The 21,200-nt window shown below is 37.3% G+C and overlaps 1 protein-coding gene across 4 annotated transcripts in view; it reads left to right on the top strand.

Annotated features, from left to right (window-relative positions):
* LOC128983277 (uncharacterized) overlaps positions 1 to 21,200 on the top strand; it is a 146,263-nt gene that overhangs the window by 24,049 nt on the left and 101,014 nt on the right. The gene's annotated exons all lie outside the window — the stretch shown is intronic.

The following is a 21,200-nucleotide window of genomic DNA, read 5'->3' as shown; positions in this document are numbered from 1 at the left end:
TGTGTGATTTTTTCAAGTTTTTTTTTCTCCATGTTTACTACATACGTCATTTATGAAATACTAATCATCTGTTAAGAGAATACGTCATATATTAAATTACAAACAGCTGTTTGGATAAAGCTTCCTTTTTCTAACTGTCATTGACATGTTTACATAAATATTATTTACAAATTCTGTGCAGGCCCTAACCATTTCCGATCAAGTTTGTAAACGTGTAAACGCGGATCGTGTAAACGCGTGCCCCTGGTCATGATTTTGTTGGCGATCGGGTAGGGAGGTCGGGAAGGATTTCTATTGGATTTAGGGAGGAAGGGTGGGGATAGCTCACTTCTGCTGGGAACAAATGTGAATTCCAAAGCTCTACACCAGGCAAATCTCTCAGGCCAACCTTGATATGAGTGCCTGAGTTTTCTTTTAAGTTTTGTTCGTGGTTTTGAGATGACGAAATCTACTCCACAGAAGGAAAAAGACGTTTTGACAAAAAATTATCGACGTGTACAAATCTTACAAACTGTTGTGGAACACATCTCAAGCTTTGTATTTTAATAAAGATGCAAGAAACCAACAACTTTTTGAAATCTAAAATGATGACGTTCTCCAACGAAGGAAAGCAACGCACTGAGCTCAGATCGGGTGCAGAGAACGGGTCGTGACAACTCTCTGTCGACCAGATGACAGGGCGGTCGGGACCAGAAACGGGAAAGGGTGGTCGGGATCGGGTCGTGTAAACGGGGCTTTAAGCAAATCCAAAACCAAGTGAGATTAATAACCGTGTGGCTTACATAACGGGTTTGATTTATCACAGGTACTAATATGTAACTGTAAATTCAATTAAATAACTAGCCATCATCCAGGTCGGGAACCAGAGATTCTGTGTGTATCAAGTTGTACTTGAATTTTGATTACCGGGAAAATGACTGTGAATCAGTGTTTTACAGGACTGGGAAATTAATCTTTCTATATAAATAAAATTAGAGATTTATAAGTCAACTCAATTTAAGTACCTACATTTTTATTGCCATTTTTATCTACACAGGGTTCGTAACCTCTGCTTAACGAGCCGTCAGTCAGTGTCTTTCTCTTGATATATCTACCCCGTCTCCCACATAATCGTTTGGAAACATCACAGCTCCTTTGGTGAAAATGGAAAAATGACTTGCACGATTGCGCCAACAATCGTCTGCTCCGTTTTACACTTCTGTCTGCTGTGCGCTTTATATGTTACAACAGATTTCAGGTACAACAGCTGGGGAATGATGACGATATAATGCTTAGTAAACTGTGATTGAGTGATTTGTAACCATGGTGACTTAAGTAGGCTGTGATTGGGCAATGAGTAAATATGACGACTTGTTGAATTTGTTTATGAATTGAAGAGAAACCTAAGAAAGAACAGAAGAACAAAGAAAAAGAATAACAAGATTGTTCTCGTTACATTCTTTGTAAAGAGTGTTTTTATTATCTCTAAATCTAAATATAATTTTACACTTTTTATGACTTGTCTAAGAATTCCTATGTTGTTATACAGCACCTACCGGTAGTCTATCTGTCTATGATGAGCAGTAGCTTACAAAACATTCTAATGTTTTATTATTTACGTTATGTTGGAGTTACAACATCATCCAATTTACTTATTACCTGTTTTATAAAATCATATGTTATATATCTAGTTTTGTTATGATATAAAAGAAAATAAAAGTTATTATTGTGTGAGTGTTATTAGCCCTCCCAGTGTTACTTGACGAAAATTCGGCAAGCACCACACTTTGTATAGTGTTACTTGCCGATTTTTCGACAAGCAGACATCGTTTACGGCGAAGGCTCTATAACTGACTGAATCGGATTGAACTGGATCGAGTTAGGTATCGTTCTTTCCGTAATATTCTAAGCTTTCTGCAGAGGTCTGTCTCTAAGCGCTATTCATTTTAGTTCCGAAAATATTGTAGCAGACAGCTGACGTGCGTGTATTTGTAAACAGCTAGGTTCCCCCAGACCGATGACTGATGTGTTTTATTACGTTTATCATTGTTTTAGTGTTAAAAATCAAAAGTAGTGATATACGTGGTGCATTATAAGAAGATTTAAGTGGTTTTGAAGTGCTGGTTGATGATCCTGAAGAAGTAGGTAGTGATATTGATGTAAATTATCAGCCAGATTCCTAGCTATGGTTAGGCTATGCATTCTTAACTAAACGCTATGTACTGAAATCAGTTTTTTGCCCATAACTTATTTATTTGCAAATATACTTCCTTATATTATTATATATTTGTAATCCTCATAAAATTTAGAACAAAGTGGCTATTTTCAAATATTTATAGGCCTATAATTTATACAATTTCATTGAGCGCGATCTTATTTTTTTTTTTAAAATTTTTGAAATTATATTTTTTTTACCTAAAAATTTTTTTTTTTGAAAAAATGTTCCTTATGTTTTATATATAATATTGAAGCCCATGATTTTCCAAACAAAATGGTATATAGAACATTAGAATTAACATCGTTTTAAGCTTCTCAGATCCGTTTTAATAAAACCTTGCAAATGCGCCAAAAATAGGTGGACATTAAGGCCTAAACTATGGACACTTGGAGGGTTAAAGAATAGTTGATTCAATTTTAACAGATTATGAGACTTAATTAAGTGAGGAATATGGAAAGAAATATTAGTAATCACATTGAACTTTTGAACAGAAATAATTATGACACATGGAAAATGCAGATGGAAGCAATTTTAGTTAAAAATGATTTACTTGGCTATGTGTTAGGAACCATTAAAAGGCCTCTAGAAGAAGGTGAAAGAATGACTTCTTGGCTAATCACTGATGCAAAGGCAAAGGCAGATATAATCCCCTCTATCAGCCCAAGCGAATTAAAGCAAGTGAAAGGATGTAACACTTCAACAGAGATTTGGGAAAAATTAAAAGGCATTTATGATTCCAGTGGACCAGCAAGGAAAGCCTTTTTGTTAAAGAAGCCAATTTTGGCAAAACTGACACCTGATTATGATGTCAGAGATTACATGAATATGTTTTTTGATGTAGTGGACAAATTAAAAGGAATGGAAATCGATATTAATGAGGATATTTTGACAATTATTCTTTTGTATTCCCTGTCAGATGAATTTGAAAACTTTAGAATTGCTATTGAAACTAGAGATGCACTTCCTTCTCCTGAAACTTTAAAAATAAAAATTGTAGAAGAGTGGGAAGCGAGAAAAGAACATGGTAAGAAAGAGAGTAGTGAAGCTCTGCTAGGAAAATTTCAGAACAAAGTTAGATTTCAACCAGGAAGATTTTCAAAAGACTCTTATAGAAATAGAACGGAATCAGTTGATTTTCCGTTTCGATGCTTTATATGTAAAGCGATCGGGCATAGAGCAAAATTTTGTCCCAAAGCAAATAAAGATCAACAAAACGTAGCGATTTCTAAACTAGAAGAAGTAGGACTTAATTCTTCTGTACAAGATGACTGTTATTTTGGAAACTTGTCAATGAAAGATATACACTGGTGTTTGGACAGTGGATGCACTTCACATATGACTCATGTGAACAGTAAATTTACCAAGTACAAGCCTGCAAATGGAAGAAGTATATCTCTTGCCAACAATTCATCAACTGATGCAAGAGGGGTTGGAACAGTTAATATGAACATTTTAAATGGGAGTACAAATCTAAGCGTTAATTTGTATGACACTTTGTATGTACCAGAACTTCGAACAAACCTGATGTCTGTAGCTAAAACTACTGACCATGGGTATCAAGTTTTGTTTAAAAAAGATGCTGCTTTGATATTAGATCAGAATGGACAGACAAAGATCCATGCGAATAGGTTAAATGGACTTTATTACGTACAAGAGAGTAGTGAAGAAATGAATATAAGCTGTGAAAAATCAAGTCTATTGTCTTGACACCAACATTTTGGAGACTTGAACTTTGGAGACTTGAAAAGAATAATCAATTTAAATATGGTTTAAGGTATTAAAGTGAACACAAAAGAGCTTTTTCCACAATGCGAGGTGTGTATTCAAGGAACATTTACAAAAAGACCCTTTCCTAAAAGTGAAAGAACATCTGAAGTGCTGGACATTATTCACTCTGACATCTGTGGACCAATGAAAAGTGAGTCACATGGAAAATCTCAATATTTCATTACTTTTATTGATGATAGGTCAAGATGGGTTGAAGTTTACTTTTTGAAGAAGAAAAGTGATGCATTAGTATTTTTTTCAAAAAGTACAAGAACAAAGTAGAAAATTTTACAGGAAGAAAAATTAAATATCTTCAAACAGACAATGGAGGAGAGTATGTTAACAGAGAGTTCGATGGATTTTTTAATTGTAATGGTATTCAGAGAAGATTAACATGTAGCAGAACGCCTCAACAAAACGGAGTGGCTGAACGGATGAATCGTACATTAAACGACATGGCAAGATGTTTGCTCATTGAAGCAAATCTTCCTCAAACGTTTTGGGCAGAAGCAGTTGCAACAGCAGCTCATGTTAGGAATAGATGCCCATCAGATGCAATTGATGGTGTATTACCATATCATAGATGGTATAGGAAAATTCCAAATGTTTCATATCAAAAAAAGTTTGGTTGTAAAGGTTTTATCCTAGACAAGACAAATGACAAGCTTCAATCAAGAGCAAAAGAAGGGATATTTGTTGGTTACTCAGATGTATCAACGGGGTTGAGGGAGGTGGTTACCCGAAGATAGGAAAATCATTACAACTCGAGATGTAGTTTTTGACACATCTTCCTTTCCACATGTCGATGCAAATCATACTAATTCGAGCTTTAGGGTATTGCCTGTAGACAGTTTACTCCAATGACATGAAAAGGTCGAAGAAAATCAAAGAAGTGTTCAAGTTGATCAACCAAAAGGTACTGATGAGAAAAATGTACTTGATGATAGCCAAACATCAACAAATGAAACTAAAGAACATATGTCAAATGAAATGGAAGAGATTGAACATGACGAGCCATATATGATTGATGGGGATAATAATGGAGATGATCATCAGAATAATTATATTAACTTGAAAGTAAGAAAATCTGAAAGAAAAACAAAAGGTGTTCCTCCTAACAGACTATCATTAATAGCTCAAGGAAATGTGATTGAACCAAAATCTTGGAAACAATTGGAGAAATTGCCTGAACCTGAGAAAAAACAATGGGTTGTAGCAGCTCAAGAAGAAATGGAAGCCTTATTAAAAAATGATACATGGGAACTTGTAGATTTACCTCCACAGAAAACAGCAGTTGGATGTAAATGGATATTTAAAGCAAAGTATGGAGATGACGGTATGGTTGAGCGCTATAAGGCACGTTTAGTAGCCAAAGGTTACTCACAGAAATATGGAGAAGACTATGATGAAATATTTGCTCCTGTTGTTAATTCAACAACAGTAAGAATTTTACTAACCATAGCAGCGACAAAAGATCTGACTGTGCATCATTTTGATGTAAAAACAGCCTTTTTAAATGGAAAGTTAGAAGAAGAAATATATATGCAACAGGCCGAAGGTTTTGTGAAATCTGATAATGAAGATAAAGTTTATAAATTAAAGAAATCAATTTATGGGCTAAAACAAGCAGCTCGGGCCTGGAATGAAACACTGAATACAACAATGATGAGCATGGGATTTGAAAAAAGTAATTCCGACCCTTGTTTATATACGAGTAATACTGATGGAAATTATACATATGTAGTGGTTCATGTTGATGATATTTTGTGTGTTGGATCAATTGAAAATGTCAAGAAAACATTTCAAAACTGACACAATGCTTTGAAATTAAAGACTTAGAAGTTGTTCACAACTACTCAGGAGTTGAAATTGATAAGATGGATGGAGACTTTTACATTCACCAAAGAAGAAAAATAAATAAAGTCATAATTGAACATGGGCTGGAAAACAGTAGGCCTAAACCAGCAAGAACACCAATGGAAGTTGGATTTATCAACTCAACAGCTATGTCACCAGATCTGCCAAATAACAAAATGTACAGGAAGGCAATAGGATCACTTCTTTATCTTGCTGTGACATCAAGACCGAATATTTTGTCAGCTGTTGGAATTCTAGCTAGAAGAGTTGAAAAACCCACCCAAAGTGATTGGAATGCTGTAAAGCGAATAATAAGATATCTGAAAAGTACCATTGACAAGAAATTAAAATTAGGGGTGGAAAAAGAATTGAAATTGTCATGCTATGTAGATGCTGATTGGGGGGGTGATTTAGCAGATAGAAAATCAATCAGCGGAATGATGTACAAGTTAGGAAACAGCACTATAAACTGGATTAGCAAAAAACAGACCAATGTCACTCTTTCTTCAACAGAAGCTGAATTCATGGCCGCAAGCTTAGCCACTCAAGAAGTAGTGTGGTTAAGACTATTGTTGAAAGATATGGGCTTCCCCCAAGAAAATCCTACAGTAATATTTGAAGACAATCAGAGCTGTATCAAGTTTATTGAAAATGAAAAGATGAGTGCTAGAATAAAACATTTAGATATTCAAAAACATTACGTCCGAGAAATGATAAATAAGAACGAAGTATTTCTGGAATACTGTCCAAGTGAAAATAATCAAGCGGACCTTTTAACAAAGCCACTTCTAGGGCAAGTGTTTAAAAGATCACTCTTTTACCTAGGACTTTACTAGGCATGATGTTGAGAGGGTGGGTTGGAGTTACAACATCATCCAATTTACTTATTACCTGTTTTATAAAATCATATGTTATATATCTAGTTTTGTTATGATATAAAAGAAAATAAAAGTTATTATTGTGTGAGTGTTATTAAAGAATAGTTGATTCAATTTTAACACGTTATTTATAGCAATGCAGTGTTTGGCTAGTTATTAGTTGAGTTTGAGTGAGCTATAATTTTAAACGTTGCAGTTTGTACAACTGAACCAAGATAAATGATTTGAAATGCCATTATTACACAGTTATAATGATTGTGCAATATTTAGTTCTGTAGATAAAAATGCAAATTGTAACGTTAATGGCTGTTTACAGCGTTTTAATGGGTTTGTCATCTGTTTTTATACTATATTGGATTAACCGTAGTTTTCATTACCCCCCCCCCCCCCATTAACTTTTTCATTAACTTTTTTATTAATTGAGTATATACACAATAGTGTAAAGTATTGTAGCCTATGCTACTTGATTGTATTTTAACGAGCTTTATGTCAACATAGCGTTCTGTGCTGAGTCGCGGTGTGGCTTGTGTCTGTGCCACGTGTTATTATCTTTATCTATCTCAGTAGTTGAGCCATTCCGTGCCCTCCCTCTTAGATCTCATGTCTTGCTAATCTTGAATAATAATAACTTCCTACACGAATCCTAAACATAGCTATTTTAACTAATAAAGGGCTCCAGGGCCTCAATCTCTCATTATTTCCCTAAAAAGAAAGTTTCCTGCACAACTTCACGTTACCCTCTTTCCAATGACACCAAAAACATGTCAATCGGTTCAGTAGTTTCGGAGGAGTAATTGTCACAAAAATCGTGCTTGCGTATTAAATAAGTATAGATAATATAACTATTGTCATTAATTAATCAACTTTCTATCTGGTGACTTCGTAATATATTTTTGATTGTTGTCATGTTGAACACTGTTGCAATCAACTTAAGCCACCCTGAATTTTTGCAACCCCCCCTAAGAATTTCAATGCCAGCCCCTCCTTGTGGGCACCCCTGACATATCTGTGATAATACCTTATATGTGTTAGTTTTTACATATCTGTGATATTGCACATTGTTCACTAATTATTGAAATCCCCCTTTTCAGTTTAAAAAAACATCCTCTAATCCAAAAAATACTATTTCCAAAATGTAATAGGCTAATAATTAATTTTACAGTATCTTATTTTACAGTATTATTAATTACAGGATTATTAATTTTACAGTACTCTTATCCGGACACCTTTTTTCCGGAAAAAGGAGAAGAAGGATTTGTATTTATCCTTTTTTATTTGGCTTTTTCTGGTTTCTTGGGTTTTTTGTTAAAGGTGGAGATGGTAAAAGGCCTAATTTAGTTTGCAGACAACGTGCCGTTTTTGCAGTTTTTTTGTGAAAGTCAGTAAATGATTCTTTTTTTATTAATCGATTATAACCTAAATGATAAACCAAAGCCCCTTGTTCCCACCACCATCTCTCTGGCTTAAGTCTGGGACTTATTTGCCAGGCCGATTCCCCATGAAAATTCTTCTTCCTTTTTAGGCTTCGGCCACTTTCATTCCTCGTCCAGACACACTATGTGTCCAAAACCCTAACATGACTCCCTTCTCCCTACCACCCTGAGCAATAGGGATCATTGGGATTCGCTCTAACTTTTCCTCTCCCCTTCATTGAGAAGTTTTTATTACTTTTCTTTCTTTGTGTATGTTTGTGTATTTATTTTCAATTAAAAAGCCAGCATCCTTGGTTCTTCCTATTTCCCTAGCTACTTTCCTATATGTGTAGTGTCAGCTGATGACGTTGCCATAGCAAGGCATTATGATTTAGTCTGATTTTTGTTGTTCTAAAATATTGTACACAAAATTTAACTCTTTTATTCAAACACTTTTCTCTTACTTATTTGGTCGTAATTTATTTGATGTACACAAACAACCACGTCCAAAATGGTGACCCCGACTACAACCGTTATCTAAAGACTGTTATTTTCTTTGAAGAGTTTAAACCTTTTGTGTTTCCTCTAACAACGAACGATGTCATTAGAAGACCTGCAGACTCAACTCGCCGAACTTAGAACTGCGAATGAAGAACTGCGTCAACAGATTGGACAACCCAGATCTTTTAAAAACACGTCGGTCAACAGAGTAGCCGTCAAACTTCTGCCCTTTTGGCCTGAAAGACCAAGTCTGTGGTTATGTCAAGTTGACTCGCAATTTCTTATATCTGGAATTACCAACGACGACACCAAGTTTCACTACGTGGTCTCGCAATTGGACATGGGAATTGCTGCTGAAGTCGAAGACATCATAACAAACCCTCCTCAAGGCGACAAATACATACATCTAAAGATGAAACTGATTGAACGTCTCTCTGCATCCGAAGAGCAACGTTTGCGGCGGCTGCTGAGTGAAGAGGACCTTGGAGACTGCAAGCATTCCCAGTTTTTGAGTCATCATAGGTCTCTTGTGGGCTCGACTCCCCTTCAAGACAACATGCTTCGTCAACTGTGGCTCAGACGACTCCCTCCTCATTCACAAGCCATATTGACTACGCATCTTGAGCTCTCCTTGGACAAACTGGCCGAACTGGCTGATAAGATCATGGAGGTGGCTGACATTCCTTCAACACCTGGTATTTGTGAAGTCTCTTCAGGTAACGCTTCTTTATTAAATGCAATAGAATCCCTCTCTAAACAAGCATTATCAGAAACCAGAGTACGAGATACACAGGTGAGACCTAGGGTTCGTTCCCAGTCTCGTGGTAGATCAGGAAACGAGCCTAATCCATCTAAGAACTGGTGCTGGTACCATAGAAAATTCAAAAACAATGCTACCAAATGTCTTTCTCCATGCTCTTTTCAGGGAAACCTCAGCAACAATCCGTAGAGGCCGCAACGGATTGTTCAAATGCTGGCGGCCGTCTCTATGTGATGGACAGAAATTCACGAACTAGGTTCCTTATCAACACCGAGTCTGATATTTTGTGTTTTTCTAAATGCCTTATCAAATATAAACGTTTTCCTACTAGCTTTTCACTAAGGGCTGCCAATAACAGTGAAATAAAGACGTATGGTACCATGCCTCTCACCCTTAATTTAGGCCTTAGACGTAATTTCCCTTGGAGTCTAGTGGTAGCGGATGTTTCAATACCTATATTAGGTTCAGACTTCCTTTCACACTATCACTTATTACCCGATTGCAAGATGAAATGTTTGGTTTGACAAGAAAACGGGATTGAATGCCGAGGGAATAGTTTCTAACAACAATCAAACTAGTATTAAAGCTATATCTTTCTCCTCGCCATTGGCAGAAGTTTTTTCTGAATTCCCTGATATTATTCGTCCTCCAGGCTTACCTCGTGCTGTGAAACATAAAACAGTTCATCATATAAATGTTACACCTGGTCCTCCTGTTCACTGTCGACCACGTTGCTTACATCCTCAAAAATTGAAAGCTGCCCGGAAAGAATTTGAGGAGATGGTTAAGCTTGGTATTGCTCGACCCTCTGAAAGCCCCTGGTCCTCGCCTTTGCACATGGTGCCTAAAGATGGCGTCCTTGCGGTGATTACAGCGCTTTAAATGCTTGTACTGTTCCTGACAGATACCCTGTACCACATATTCAGGATTTCTCGTTCAATTTAGCAGGCTGTACACATTTCTCTGCCATTGATTTGACCAAGGCTTACCACCAAATTCCCGTCCACGAAGATGACATCCAAAAAACAGCAATCACCACTCCATTTGGGTTGTTTGAATTTCCATTCATGACTTTTGGCTTGCGCAACGCGGGTCAGACATGTCAAAGATTCATAGATGAAGTTATTAACGGCCTTGATTTTTGTTATGCATATATTGATGACATTTTAGTATTTTCCCAGTCTGAAGAAATGCATAAAGAGCATCTAAGAATGTTGTTTGAACGATTTTCTGACTATGGAGTAGTTGTAAATCCGTCTAAATGTGTAATTGGTACCAGAAGTAAAATTTCTAGGTTATTTAGTCTCATCTTCTGGAACACGTCCACCTCAGGAGAGAGTCACTACTCTACAAGACTATCAGTTACCTCAGACAATGTGTGGTCTTCGCAGATTCTTGGGAATTATGAACTTTTATCGTAGGTTTCTGCCTAAGGTCGCTGAATTTCAAGCACCTCTGCACTCCTTACTTAGTGACGCCGATTCAAAAGGTTCCCTCCCTGTGCCATGGACTCCAGAGACAGAAGAAGCTTTCCAAGCATGCAAGGCTAGCTTATCATCAGCAACACTATTGTTTCATCCTAAACCTGATGCTTCTCTCGGTCTCTTTACAGACGCCTCTGGAGTAAGTGTAGGTGCTTGCCTCCAACAGTTTGTCGATGACTCTTGGCAACCTATAGGGTTTTTCTCCAAGAAACTATCACCCAAACAGTGCATCTGGCCTGCATACTACAGAGAACTGCTCGCTATGTATGAAGCTGTGCAGCATTTCCGTCATCTCTTGGAAGCAACTTCTTTCACTATATTCACAGATCATTAACCACTCATTTATGCCTTTCAACAGCGCCGTGACAAGTTGCCTCCAGCTCAGTTACGTCAACTTTCATTTATCTCTGAGTTTTTGACGGACATAAAGCACATCAGTGGCTCACAAAATATAGTTGCTGATGCTTTGTCACATGTTGAAGCCATTTCAACTGTTTTAGATCATGAATCCTTAGCCAAGTCGCAAGAGTCAGACGAAGAACTTCAAAATCTCATTTCAGAAAGTACTCATCTCTTAGATTGGAGAAAGTTCCAATTCCTGGAACCCATTTGAGCCTTATCTGTGACACCTCAACAGGAACTCTTAGACCCTTTTGTGCCATCAGAACTGCGACGTAGAGTTTTCGACCAGTTCCACAATTTGAGTCATCCTGGAATACGTGCCACAACAAAACTTATCTGCGATCGTTTTGTCTGGCCTTCCATTCCTAAGGATTGCCACAAATGGACTCAATCTTGCCTCTCATGCCAAAGATCTAAGATCATTGCACATCTTAGACATGTTTCTACTCCTCTTGGTGATTTTCATACACCTACAGAACGTTTTTCTCATGTCCACATTGACCTAATTGGCCCACTTCCCTTATCAAAATCTTCCAGGCACTGTCTAACTATCATAGATAGATGTACTTGTTGGCCTGAAATTTGTCCTATTGATCAAATAACTGCCGAATCTGTTACTCGAGCATTTGTCTCTACTTGGATAGCTCGATTTGGATGTCCACAAAAGTTGTAATGTGATGGTGGATCCCAGTTCACATCGACTTTGTTTAAAGACCTGGAGCGACAGTTGGGCATAAAGCTCCAGTTCACTACCAGCTGGCATCCACAAGCCAATGGTATGATTGAAAGACTCCACCGCCAGTTGAAAGCTGCTATAATGGCTCACAGCAAATCAGACTGGACCGAAGTACTGCCCTTTGTTCTTCTCGGAATAAGATCTGCTTTCAAGGAGGACATCTCTGCTTCATCGACTGAACTGGTGTACGGAGAAACACTGCTTCTTCCGGGAGAGTTTTTCGTAGTACCTTCCCACGAGAGCAACGAGCCACAAGGATTGGTATCAGGGCTGCATAAGCATATGAATCGACTAAGACCTACACCCGCATCACGCCACATCAAACCAGAATCGTTTGTGTTCAAGAACCTCAGCACTTGTGACTTTGTATTTCTCCGACAAGACTGTTTAAGGAAATCTTTACAGGCCTCATATTCTGGCCCTTACAAGGTCATATGCCGCGACGAAAAGACAATTACCATCATTGCAAGAGGCCAAGAAACTAAGGTATCTTTGGACAGGGTCAAGCCAGCCTAGATTGTTGCCGGTGGAAATCCTATTCCTGAGCCCACGAAACGTTTGGTGCCGACTGGACAAAAGGAAGGAACCTCAAACCTACCACCATCTTGTCAAACTCCATCTACGTAGTCTTATACAACTCGTTCTGGAAGACAAATCCAACCACGGGTTACCTTTCAGAACGATGTATAAATTCATTTTCTCCGTGGGGGGCTGGTGTAGCCGCAGCTGATGACGTTGTCATAGAAATGCATTATGATTTAGTCTGATTTTTGTTGTTCAAAAGGATTGTACACAAAATTTAACTCTTTTATAAAACACTTTTCTCTTACTTATTTGGTCATCATTTATTTGATGTACACAAACAACCACGACCAAATATGTCTCAATTGCTTTCTTGTCTCTCGTCAAGTTTTATTTATTAAAATGGTATAAGAATACCTGTTCCCATCTGTGATCTTACATTTGTAGTATGGAGCAACCGGTTTCAAGGTTATAACCTCATCATCAGGCTCTTATTGTCACTCTTACATAAAAATACTAACATTTAAATAAATAAACACGAGACATTGATATGTTAATCGTCTTCGTTTATCAATGTCTCGTGTTTATTTATTTAAATGTTAGTGTTTTTGTGTGTTTATAAAACTCGACGATTTCGCAAGAGTGACAATGAGAGCCTGATGACGAGGTTATAACCTTGAAACTGGTTGCTCAATACAACAAATGTAGGATCACAGACCGAAACAGGTAATCTTATACCATTTTAATATTCAAGAAGTGATCCTGGACCAAAGAAAGAACATCAATATGAAGTTTTATTTTCTCATCTCTAGACCTTTCCTATTCAAGACTTCTTCCTGTTCTCTCCTATTTGCCTCCTGAAGTGGACAATTCATTAATATGTGACTCATAGTCTCTATTTTTTTTGCGAAGCTGCTTACTTTTTCTTCCACCAAGTTAAATCTCCACAAATTTGCATTGAAATTTTCCATGTCCTATGACAATTGATTGGACCCTTTAACCCCTTAACCGCCGTCTAAGTAGCCTAGTCAAAATCCGCGATCGCCACGTATTTTTGCCGTTTTTTGACGATTTTGACTTGTCATCTTAAAAATGGTACTAATTGTTTTTTTAAAGAAAATATTTATCAATATTGTTTGTAGACATCTTCAAAAACATTAAGCTTTAACAATACTAAAATTTGAGATGGGGGAGGGGGGGAGGGGGGGGTTCCTTGAGTTATAATAACAATTAGGCCTACAATAAAGTTTTTTATAACAGTACTCACCTTTTTGTCTTGAGTTTAAAATAAATGTTCCTTTGAAGTAAATGAAAAACTAACTATTTACAATATGTACACAAGCTGGTTTAGTTCCTTTTAGTAGTGCTTCAGAGTGTGATATTCTTTGAAGCAGGGAACGACGCACAAAGCAACGCCGCAGTCTTCGCACATGTAACGTGACTCCCGCCTTGCTCGTTCCCGCTTCGATGTGTGTTTGCAAACGTGACACTGACGTGTTGGGTATTCCTTTTTATCTGTGGAAGGTACACATGTCGGGAAATGACGTTGCGTAAGTCTTAGTGGGGGATCTCCAGGGGATGGGCGGCCACCGGTTTTCTGACGAGGGGTCTGAGTTTGCATGTTATCTTCGAAGAGTTGACGAATTATCTCAAGATGAAATTCTTGAAGTGTTGGTTTTTTACCAGTTTTGCAGAGGTATATAGCATGACTGTTAAGAATCGCAAGATCCACTAAATGCAAGAAAAACTTTTTATACCACTTTTGGGTACGCCTAACACTTTCAACATAACTGAGCATCATATCACTTCTGTCAACAGATCCCATGTTGAGATTATACTCTTGGACACAAACGGGCTTCATAATCTTTTGAGCAGTGAGGTAGTGAACTTTGCCACTATCTACCATTTCGTCCACATGTTCACTTGTTATCATCAAGACTTGCCGTTTATCGACCCATCTGACAACTAAACTAGTTTTGTCGTTACATGTCTCCGTTTGACCAACCTCTAACTCTTTTTCAAACTCAGGCATCCCTAATCGATCATCTCTAACCGTACCACAGGCATTGGTCTTATTCAAGTGTAAGTACGTGAACAGATCGGGGCTGCTGTACCAATTGTCGACAAACAATAAATGACCCTTGTTCAAATACGGTGCCAGCAACGTAGTCACAATCGCTCCTGAAATACCTAAATCCTCGGTATTGTATATATCACTGTCATTACCAGTGTACACAATCAGGTCCAGCACGTACCCTGTCTCACAGTCACATAACACGTAGGTTTTTATACCGAACCTACTTCTTTTAGATGGGATGTACTGTTTGAAGGACAGTCTGCCTTTGAACTTTAGTAAACTTTCATCTATGCATAAATTTCTAAACGGAATAAAACTAGTAGAAAAGGTTTCCCTAAACATATCAACCAGTTCCTTTATTTTGGAAAGCCTGCCATTCTGATTTTGCTGAGTGTTGTCTGAAAAATGTAAAAGGCGCAAAATGGTGCAATACCTGTTTCGAGACATAAGGTTTGGTATGTAGTTTAGTTGAAGTTTGTCAGTTGACCAATAATTTTCCAAAACATTTTTTTTGTTGTGGACCATAAGCAATGTGATAGCTAAAAAAACTTTGAACTCTTCTACTGTCAATGGTTTCCATTTCTGAAGCCTTGATTTAGGTGTTGGGGCCTGATTTGAAATCACATATTCATAATGCAGGTTCGTTTGATCTACAATAAAACGTATTGTTTCATCAGGAAACATTTTATCAAAGCAGTCTATTTCACGGCAAGGATCGGGATATAAATGTGGACTAACTATACCACTGGCTGTATCATCGTAACGGTGGTTTTTAGGAACAAAAACATCATTACTCCAAACATGAGGATATTTATTTTTATTCTTTTTTGGTTTCTTTGAATTCCGCTTTCGCTTCTTTTTGGGTTTGAAAGTCTTAGTTTTAGGTTCTTTTTTTTACGAGGTTTTCTGGCTCTTTTAGAGGTGCTAGGGGTGTAATCAAAATCAGAAGGGTAATATTCGTTACTTACAACACTATCGGAATCTATTTCACTTAGCTGATGTGTACGAACGCCATCTTGATCCACACGGTCTTGGATTGAGGCGTCACTGATCCAGTCACCGTCGTCTGAGTAGTCTTCGCAAGGGCCTAACTGTGAACTGGGAATTTCTAACAACTCTAATAAATCGTCATCTTCAAGCATGTCACCAGCCATTACGACTAATATTTACTACTCATTCAACACTACCAAGTCAATAACCACCAAAAACCACAATTATAATGACACGCACAGTAAACGTAAGGTTCCGCAAGCACGCGTTTTACTGAAACTACGAACGGAACTGATCGGGACTATTACTGACCTATAATACCACTAAAATCCACCAGATTGCAGCACTAGTCAAGCAGCACTGTCAACAACTTGTTTACGTACGTATATCAGAGATAAGGCGGGAAGTCAGCTGTTAAAAATAAAACACAACAGCTGATTACGTCAAAACGAGATAACTCGTTCGTGGCGGTTGCTCTGAAAACTAGTATCGCCCGGCATATCTCGTGCGTGGCGGTTAAGGGGTTAATGAAAGATATGAAACATGGGAAATGTATATGGAAAGACTAGAGATATCATTAATTTATAACAACATTTCGGAAGATAAAAAGAAAATTACGTTACTTCACTCTATTGGATCAGACACTTACAGTAAACTTAGGGCTATATTGCATCCTTTATCACCTATAAATAGACAAGGTTAATTACTCTAAGTGACAGTGATTTGAGTTTTGAAAAAGCTGTAGACATAGCTCAAGTAATTGAAAAGGCTCAAAACGATTCAATAACAATCCAATCAAAATTCAATCATGAAAACAATGAATTGCCGGTTAACTTAAATGTTGTACAACAGAAAAGTTTTCAAAAACCTAAAAACAGTACCAATCTTAAACAATGTTACCATTGTGGAGAGTTACATGAATACATATCTGAATGCAAACACAAAAATACAACATGTAATTTCTGTAAAAAAATAGGGCATCTAGCAAAGATTTGTTTTAGGAATCCTAATGCACCTATCAAATTGCGAAGACAAAATAAGACTACATTTAACACTACTTCAAGAAATGTAAAACAAATAACAGACTCGTTCGAAGATCAAAGTGAAATATTTCGACAACAAAATATGAACAATTCTGTTAGATCCCTCTATAAGGAAACTGTTATTGACATTTGTTCTATGAATACCTCAGAAGATAAGTTTAGGAAAATTATGTTAAACATAAAAATAAATGGGAAAACTATTCCGTTTGAACTAGATACAAGAGCAGGGGTATCTTTGATGTCAAAAAGTAACTTTTCCAAGTTTTTTTCCAAAACACAGACCTTTAATGAATCCAGACATAATCTTAAGAGATTTCAACAAAAATGAATTTGTTCCATTGGGTAAAACCATTGTTCAGGTTGGTTACGGTAACCAAACCAAATATCTTCCATTGTATATAGTCGATGGTAATAGAGATACGATATTTGGTAGGGAATGGCTGAGATCGATTAAAATAAATTGGTCAGACATAAATAACGTTCACGGAGCTGACTTGAATAGAGTTAAACAATCAAATCCCAAAGTACACGATATTTTAATGGAATTTAAATCCATATTTGAACAAAGAGTTGGAAGTTTCAAAGGGGGAGAAGCACTTCTTAACTTAAAGCCTGACACTACACCAGTTTAAAAAAAAGCTAGACCACTACCTTATGCTTTGTTACCAAAAGTTAGTTCAGAAATCGACAGACTCGAAAAAGAAGGTATAATTACAAAGGTGAATCAGAGTTCTTGGGCTACTCCAGTTGTACCGATTATGAAGGCAAATGGGAATATCAGACTGTGTGGAGACTACAAAGTAACCCTCAATCCCCATTTGGTAATACCAGAACACAACATGCCCCGCATTGATGATATTTTGGCCAGAATGGGTAATTCGACTAAATTTACAAAGATTGATATATCCGAAGCTTACCTACACATGCCAGTGAAAGAAGAATACAGAGAATTGCTCACAATCAATACACACAAAGGTCTATATCGAGTAAATCGTCTACCATTCGGAATTGCAAGTGCACCTGCTATTTGGCAATCAGCAATGGAAAATATTCTACAAGGTATTGATGGTGTTGATGTTTTCTTTGACGATGTCAAAATAACAGCCCACAGTGAGGAAGAACATTTGAAAAGACTCCGTGCTGTATTAAATCGGTTCAAAGACAACGATTTACACATTAATGTTTCTAAATCTCAATTCCTTGTACCAGAGATTGACTTTCTTGGTTACCATGTCTCGTCAAAGGGAATAAGTAAAAGTAAACATATTACTGAAGCAATAAGAAACCTGAAGAGACCAAGTAATGTGAAAGAAGTTAGACAAATCCTCGGGTTGATAAGTTACGATCGAAAGTTTATTCCAAACTTAAGTGAAAATATGCAAGCTATTATTAATCTCACAAGAGCTAATGTACCCTTTAATTGGACTGAAGAATGTGAACGAGATTTTCAATTGGTGAAGGAGGAAATGATGTCAGAGAATATACTATGCCATTTTGACCCACACTTACCACTCATTCTAGCAACAGATGCTAGTCAATCTGGAATTTCGGCAATTCTTTCTCATGTGCTTCCGGATGGAAACGAAAGACCTGTTGCATTTGCTTCCATAACACTATCACAAACACAAAAACAGTACAGTGTCATACAAAAAGAAGCCCTGGCAATTTATTTTGGAGTTAAACACTTTTACCAATACCTTTTATGGACGTCATTTTACCCTAGTTACGGACCACAAACCCCTGGTATCAATATTTGGACCGAAAAATGGAATACCACATATGGCCGCAACAAGACTACAACATTATGCCATATTCCTTCAGGCATTTTCATTTGACATAAAGTATAAATAAACCAAAGACAATGTTAATGCTGATGCACTTTCAAGACTACCTAAAAATGTTGAAGAAGCTGCTGTTATTGACTCAGCTGATGTTCATGAAATAGAACAAATCTATACTTTACCTGTCACAGCTGAAGAAATAGCAAAAAATACACAATCTGATCCAGATCTTAGAGATATTTATCAATCACTAATCAGAGGGGAGCCAATCCATCACCCGATGTCTTCTAACGAACAAGAATGGTCAATTCAGCTTGGATGCTTATTAAAAGGGAATCGTGTGGTGATTCCCAAACAACTTCGTGCAAGAATTTTGAAAGAACTTCATGAGGCTCATGTGGGTATAGTTCGCATGAAGGGACTAGCTCGTTCGTATGTTTGGTGGCCTAAAATTGATGCAGACATTGATAATATGACCTTAAATTGTTTGGGATGTCGACGAGTACAGCATGAATCACCCAAAGCACCAGTTCACCATTGGGAATATCCTTCAAGGCCTATGCAAAGAATTCATGTTGATTTTGCTGGACCATTTTATGGCCATTATTTTCTCCTAATTGTGGATGCCTACAGTAAATGGCCAGAAATTGTAACACTTACAACTATAAATTCACATAAAACCATTTGAGGCTTTGCGTAAATTCTTCGGCTCCTTTGGAATCCCTGGCATATTAGTGTCTGACAACGGAAGGCAATTTGTTTCATTAGAGTTTGAAAAATTTCTTAAATCAAACGGAATTAGACACAAGAGATCAGCACCTTACCATCCTGCTACTAATGGTCAAGTAGAACGCTATGTGCAAGACTTGAAAGATACCATCAGAGCATTGCACTTTGAGGAAGGCTCTATCGAAATAAAATTACAGAGATATTTAATGGCCTATCGAAGAGCTCCACATAGTACTACAGGACAATCTCCTTCACATCTATTCATTGGACGTCAAATTCGATCAAGACTAGACTTATTGTATCCTGATTTGTCACAAAAAATGAACCGAAAGTTTGACCCAGACTGTGACAGGCAAAAGTCCTTTAAAGCTCAAGATCGTGACAGGCAAAAGTCCTTTAAAGCCCAAGACCCTGTCGCCTACCGCCTCTATGGAACCTGCAACAAATGGGGGTTCGGAAAGATCAACAAAAAAGGGCCAAGTTATGAAATAACCACAAGCAGTGGCCCAGTCAGACGACATCAAGACCAAATTAGACGCTCAGGGCGGGACTTGTGTGAGTTTTCATTAAGGAATGAGCAAAATCAAGTATTCATACCAACAAATTTTGGAGAAGTCAGAGAGGAACCCACTGAAGACCATGTAACAAATTATCACAACATTGATCCAGAGACCAATGATCCCAACATACCAGATGATCCAGAGACCAGTAACAACATATCAGATGTTCCAGTGGCACCAGCTTCCGCTATGACAGTGAGACGATCAAAACGGACACATAAACCCGTCAAAACGGACACATAAACCCGTCGATAGACTTAACTTATGAAACTCACTAAGAAGGGGAGGTGTTACATCCTAAATGTCTACCTTTACTTATTGCTTATTTATTCTATAACTATTATCAGCTGGTTATAATGTTTACTTGTTCACTTTGTTTTTAATTTGTGTTGAATAAAGTTGGTTAAAATTGTACTTTGACAAATACATTTATTATTTGTTCTAATTACATACAGAACATATCCGAACGTTCCCCTTTCTTTCTCATCTGCTCCCAGCGCATTTGCCACTCATCTAATGTCTCCTCTCTTCTGGCACTCTTGCTCTCCAACGTAGTCCTACCGGTGGCATTGTCTTCCAAAATAAAAATCCTTTCTTTAATGAGCAGGTTGAGTGGTATGGCTCTGGTCAAATCCCTATCATGCAATACTGTGTTGTATGATTTCCCTACTTTCAACAAAACTCTTCTTTGCATACTCAAAAGTTTCCTTTTCAATCTTATCTTCCTACAACCTTACTCCAGAACTCGCATCCGTAAAGCATTGCTGGCTCAACACCCTTCGCTAATTTTGCGAAGACTCCTATAATTTTTTTCACATTTCCTCGACATGTTTTTTCAAAAGTCATTCCTTTACCTACAGTCACTTCGTAATAAAGCCTGACGACATATCAAGATCCCTGTTTAACACAGCAATGGTGTTTTCCAGAATTTTTAGGACCTGCCCGTTCTACCTTCCGATATAATCAAATATTCTTTTCGAAGATGAAAAACATGTTTAAAACTAATATTAAAAAATTCTGATCATCTATAATAAACAATCACACAAAAGAATGCAGGTGCCATCCCTTACAGTTAATAAAATTGGATAAAAAATTACCGTTCCTTCGATATTGGTACTCTCCACTCATTAATATCCTGTTGTTTAGTTTCAGTAAAACAAAGATCTTTCAAATCACAATAAATAGTGTAACTGCTGTACTGTCAGTTGACTTTTAAAAATTCATTGAACCTTTACAAACATGTTTTGCAGTAAAAAATCTATTTATACTTATTTAATACGCAAGCAGGATTTTTGTGACAATTACTCCTCCGAAACTACTGAACCGATTGACATGTTTTTGGTGTCATTGGAAAGAGCGTAACGTGAAGTTGTGCAGGAAACTTTCTTTTTAGGTAAATAATTAGAGGGTGAGGCCCTGGGGCCCTTTGAAGTTTCATATTTCTCCATAAGATTAACATGGGAAACAAACATTGTTTTGAAACTCCAGCTGTTGTCAGAAATTA

Source organism: Macrosteles quadrilineatus, unplaced genomic scaffold, assembly GCF_028750875.1.
Source record: "Macrosteles quadrilineatus isolate MER2022 unplaced genomic scaffold, UCM_ALF_1.0 Scaffold_1__1_contigs__length_201487025, whole genome shotgun sequence".
In the NCBI taxonomy this organism is placed as follows: domain Eukaryota; kingdom Metazoa; phylum Arthropoda; class Insecta; order Hemiptera; family Cicadellidae; genus Macrosteles; species Macrosteles quadrilineatus.
This window is presented reverse-complemented; position numbering and strand designations above follow the sequence as displayed.